The sequence below is a fragment of the Petaurus breviceps genome, unplaced genomic scaffold (assembly GCF_028583685.1).
Source record: "Petaurus breviceps papuanus isolate PSGF00001 unplaced genomic scaffold, PetGlider_PUasm1.0 226, whole genome shotgun sequence".
Classification (NCBI taxonomy): domain Eukaryota; kingdom Metazoa; phylum Chordata; class Mammalia; order Diprotodontia; family Petauridae; genus Petaurus; species Petaurus breviceps.
The window spans coordinates 5,606,563-5,612,562 of NW_027185890.1; positions in this window are offsets into that span (position 1 = coordinate 5,606,563).

Below are 6,000 nucleotides of genomic sequence, written 5' to 3' on the forward strand. Positions count from 1 at the left end.
TTCAAATTGTGTGTTATAGTGATAGAATTCAAACAAAATGCTTATAGTCATAAATGAATTGCTGATTATAAATGGCTGCTGAATGGTGAACCAAGTGAGTCTTGTGGGCAAAAGAGGGTTTGAGTGTTAAAGCAGTTTCAGTAACTGATTTAAAAAAAAAAAAAAAATATATATATATATACTGTGTTACAGATATGGAACTGACATAAGTGCTTCAAAATAATATAATTGAGATATTTGAGGAAAATGCATTTTTGGTCATTATTTGGGATTATTTTTATTTTTAATCTTCCACTCTTTTTAATACTTCACCAACCCACAATCAGATAAGTCTTTATATATGGATTCTTTTCTTAATTGAAATAAAAAAAAAGAAAAAATCTTTGCCAAAATATCCATACAGTCTAATAGATCATTAAAGCAATAACAACCAATTTGTTCAATGTACTTTTTGTTATTCTTTTATCTTAGAATGCTCTTGGGATAATGCATCAACCAATCAACAAACATTTGTTAAGCACCTACTATCAGGGGAGATGATATGTACCTATATAAGTGTAAACAAAATTTATAAAAAATAAATACAAGGTGGGGTGGCCAGGTAGCACAGCGAGTAAGAGCACCGGCTCCAGTGTTGAAAAGACCTGGAGATCGAATCCCGGGCTCAGACACTTAGTACCCACCCAGAAACACCTGGCTGTGTAACCTTGAGCAAGTTACTTAACCCCAATTGCTTAAATAAAAAAAAAAAATAAATACAAGGTAATTTTGGGGAGAGAAGGCAATAACAACTAGGGAATTTAGGAAAGGTTTCATGAGAAGGTGATACTTGAGTTGAGTTTTGAAGTAAATTTGAGATTCTATTGAGGTGAAATGAATTTGGAGTTTCTTATGAGGATAAGAGGTACCCAGTGCAAAAGTCTGGAGATGAGAGGTGGAGTGTGTATGTGAAGTACAGCAAGAAGGACTATAGAGTGTGTGACGGTGAATAATATGGAGGGGGTCCAAAAGAAGAGTAATGTGCAAGGTGTCCCAAATTCCTAGTGTAGTTTCAAGTTATTAATACTTTAATTAGAAAAAATTAAGCTTTAATAAATAAAAATCACACTAAGATTTTGGGGACACTTTAATAAAGATGGAAAAGTAGTTTGGAGTTTGATTTGATAGGCTGAAATGATCAACAGAGGGGCTTGTGCTTGATCCTAGTGGTAAAAGGAAGACATTAGAGTTTCTTGATTACGAGAGTGATTGGTCAGACATGCTTCAAGAAATTTAAAATCTATTAAGAAACCAAAATCAATTTAAAGGAGGTTTAGAAAGGGGGCAGGAAGCTTGAAGCAAGGCGACCATTTAAGAAGAATCTTGTATGTATTTTTTTTAATTAAAATTAATTTCATTTTTAGTTCCAAATTCTTTCTTCCCTACCCCTCCCCTGACTATTGAGAAGGCAAGAAAAACAAAACTCATTTAAAATGTGTAGTCGTACAAAACAAATTCTCACATTCATCAGGTCAAAAAAGAATGAATGAAAGAAAGAAAGAGAGAAGGAAGGAAAGGAAGAAAGAAAAGAAAACATTCTTCAATCTGAACTTTAAGTTCATCAGCCTCCCATGTGGAGACAGAGAGCACGTTTGGCTTTTAAAGCCCTTCATAACCTGGCCTCTTTATACTTTCTAGTTTCTCTGGCATCCTTGCTCTTCCTTACACAAGATCCTTTATCTCCTGGCTCTATTTTCACTGGCTATTCTGCATGCCTGGAATTCTTTTTTTTTTTTCTCAAACTATGCCTGCTGGCTTCCGTTGTGCACACTGTTGCCCTCCAGAGAGGTCAGGGTCCTTGAAGGCTGTCGTTATTTTTGCTTTTCTTCATATTCCTGGATCTTAACACAGTTCCTGAAAAATAGTAGGTACTTAATACATGCTCACTGCTTTGAGAAAGCTATTGTAATAGTCCAGATGAGAGATGATGAGACCTGAACTAGGGTGGCAGTCCTGAGAGTTGATAGAAGGGTTTGGAGGTAGGAGATTTTGTGGAGGAAAAATTAAGACTTGACAAGTAATTGAATCTATGGGGTGAAGAAGAATGAGAATTCAAGAATAATACTGAAGTTGCAAAACTACCTGGTCTATTGGCTATTGGTGTCCTTGTCACAAATAGGATAGTTTAAAAGAAAGATGAGTTTTAGAGTAAAGAAAAATGGCTCTTTTTTAACATATTGAATTGAAAAAAATAATAGACAGTTTAGAATATCTGCTAGGCAAATATTGATCTGAGACTGGCACTCTGGTGAGATACTAAGGGGTACATGAATAGATCTTGGAGTCATTGGTATAGACATCATAACGAACCACTGGACACATACCTACACACACAGATAGGGAGAGAAAGAGACAGACAGAAAACAGACAGAGAGAGGGAGAGACAGAGACAGAGACAGAGACAGAGGCAGGCAAACACAGACAGAGACGGGGAGAGACAGAGATGGATACAGACACAGGTGCTTCTTCTGATTCTATTCTTTTTGTTTTTTGCTTTTCTGGAGGGCAATTGGCGTTAATTGACTTGCCCAGGATCACACGGCTAGGTTTTGTGTTAAGTGTCTGAGGCTGGATCAGAACCCAGGTCCACCTGACTCCAGGGCCAGTGCTCTATTCACTGCGCCACCTAGCCGCCCTGCCTTCTGACTCTATTACTGAAGAAAGAATCCATGATTTATGTTTGTGAAGTTTCTGAGTAGTCTACACACTTTGACCTCTTTTTTCCCTTCTCAATACTGTTTATTTTCAATATACACTCTCCTGTACTCCATTGTGTCCATCTTCCTAGTGAGCTCATTCTATATCAAAATATGTGATGATGTGTTTTGGAGAACCTTCCAAATTTGCTACAAATTCTTCTTCCTCTTTAGACTGCCACACAAGTGGATAAATTTCAAATGTTTTATAGTGTTTTTTAAAATTTATTTTTGTTTTGTTTGCTTAGTCTCATCATGATTTACCCAAAAGAAGTGTCCCTGGAACAGTGACTAGGGTCCGTTCCCTCTTGCAGTTATAAGCTCCAATGTGCTAGTGCTCCTCCTTGTCCATGGACTGAGATCCAGGACTGCAATCTGGATCTTATTCTGGGCGATGCAACAGAGATCTGCCCCCAGGGCCAACAAAGGAGCACCTGTGATCTTCTTCAGACCAATCGTCCCACTCCCTTACTATCTGTGAAACGAAAGATTCATAAGCAGCTGATGATGAGGCTGATGAGGATGAGAATGATCATGACTCAGTTGCTCATAAAGGCCTGCTCCTTATTTACTGAGGCCCAATCTATATTGGCGCGGCCTGCACTGCACTTTCACCCTGTTGTGACAGACTTTTCCTGCTGACCTTCTAAGTTGTCTTGGGCTGGAAAATTGTTCAATATCATCATTTTGTGGGTTCTACTGCTCCAGAATTAGTTTTGAGGCATTATTTATAGTCATTTGGAGGGGAATTTGGAAGAGCTCCTTGCCTTTTCTCTGCCATCTTGGCTCTGCCCCCCAAGAACTGTTCCATGAAATGACATTTCATTATGTCTTTGGATTCATGATAAATTCAACAGCAATTTATTTATTGTTTTTTTTTCTAGTGAGCCATGCATATATTTATCTGCAGTTTTTCTAGTTTCACATTCAACACAGTAGTCATATTGATACAATTCACCTCTTCCAATAGTATGTGAAATCTATTTATTATAACTGATATACTTTTTATTCAATAATGGATATTCTAAAGGATTTTACCATTTAATTTCAATAAACATAGCTCATATATTTCAATGTTTGTTAGTGTCTCTGATTCCTAAATGTGATACAAACTGATATCATTCTCTTCTTCAATTTTGGGCCCAAATCAGTATCTATATCTAGCATATGTCCAAGATTGTCCATCCAGCTCCACGTGTTCAGCTAACAATATGTGTCCTCCATCCTTCTCATGTTTTGCTTTGTAGGTTACTGAAATGATCTCCTTTGAGTGATAGTCAATCTGATTGAACAGGCCCAATGACATTGTGAGGTCTGATGCAATCCTAGTTGCAAACTGGGGTATTGGCAGTACTTTTGTATTTGGACTCTGCCCAGTATATCCTGGATGAACATTGGCAAGCACTTGGGTATCTCTGTTTTACATTTCTCTTGATGGTGATGAGGCAGTCACAGATTTATGGTTTAGAAAACTATCCTAGAAATCAGTAATCTCTGAGTTCAAGTCTCATCTCTGGCATATACAAACTTTTGCCCATTAGCAAATCACTTAAACTCTCAGTGCACTAGGTCAGAGGTGTCAAACTCACAACAGTTGCAGAGTGTAGCAGGAACAACATTAAAATGTAACTAGGAAAAACTTAACAAAATATATGAAAATATAGATAATGTTAATTTGTAGTTTTCTAAGTCAACATGTGGCCTCAGGGACCCCTTTATATGTCTGACACCACTGCTCTAGGCAATTCTCTGAAGACTATAAATTACAGAGAAAGTACATTTCACTTTGGGCTCTCTTCCTAAGCTTCTTAACTTCAAAATAATGCCTAGGATGTTGTCTCATTTTCAGTAGCTAAAATCTCCTTGCTCTGAAACATTCTGCCATTCCTGAGTCCAACTCTTCCTGAGATATCGCTTGCCATTTTCTTCCATTGCTGAGTTTCTCCTAAAATCTTCATTTTGTGATGGGATCCAGGTTGATCTGCATTCATTCCCCTCACAGTGCTTTTCCTATCCTTTTAAACTTCAAAATCATGCCCCTCTTGGGGAGGCTAAGTGGTACAGTGAATAGAGTACCGGCCCTGGAGTCAGTAGCACCTGAGTTCAAATCTGGCCCCAGACACTTAACACAAAAACTAGCCATGTGACTTAACTCCAATTACCTTCCCAAAAGCAAAAAACAAAACAAAACAAAAAACCTCATGCCCCTCAGCTTCCTTTTATGTGTTCTCTTCTAGCAGTAGGGTATAACCTCTTTGAGATCAGGGATTGGGTTTCCTTTTTGCTGATATGTATATCCCCAGCACTTAGCACAATGCTGAACACTCAGTAAATATTTATTATTTTTTTCTTTCCTTCCTCTAAGCAACTATATTAAACTTATCACTTACAGAGAAAGTTCCAACCTACCTCAAAAAAAGGACACAGCTAAAAGGGTGTGAAAAGAATGATAATCCAGGAAATCCTTGTATCCACCAAAATTACAGGTCTGGTCCCTATGTCTAGCTATTAATGCTAATGGTTATAAGAAAGTTGATCAAAGTTTTCTTTATCATTGCATCATATGGCATCTTGCATGATTTGAAAACATGTGGAGACATAAAGCTGTAGGAAAGTCTTTAAGACTGCCCTTCCTTTACTGTATAATGTGTGTGTGTGTGTATTCAACAGGAAGGATCTTCTAATCTCTGTAGCCTTCAGTTCACTATAGTAGCTGTGAAGATGTTGTGTCTTCTATAAAACAGCATCCTTGAAAGTCTTTCTGATGGAAAGTGTTCTGTTTATGTCAAGAATAACCTCTCTATATGCAAAAACCATGTGTGTAAACAATATAAAAGAAAATAATTACTATTATATATTTGTTGGACTTTTTGGTAAAGCTACCTGCTATGTTACTTTCTATTTCTTAGAAATTTTTACATCTTTGAAATATCATAAAAATCAAGTCCTGAGAAACTTTGAAAATCTGTCATCTCCTATAAGAATTATTCTCTTTATATTTGGTCAAACTATTGCTCTTCTAGACTTTATCTTCTTAAATGCTTTTGCTCCTTCCTTATATGGTACATTAGGCACAGAGGTGGTAGATACCCAATGTAGTGGTTTTAATATCACCACAGTTAAGAATAAATTGCCATGCTAGTGGATTTTTTCCTTGCCATTTTCTATTCTATTTTACCACTTTCATTTCAAAATGTTTGGTTATCTGGGTCTCACAACAAGCTCTCTTTTGTTAATTATAGGATCATTCATCTGGAGCTGGAAG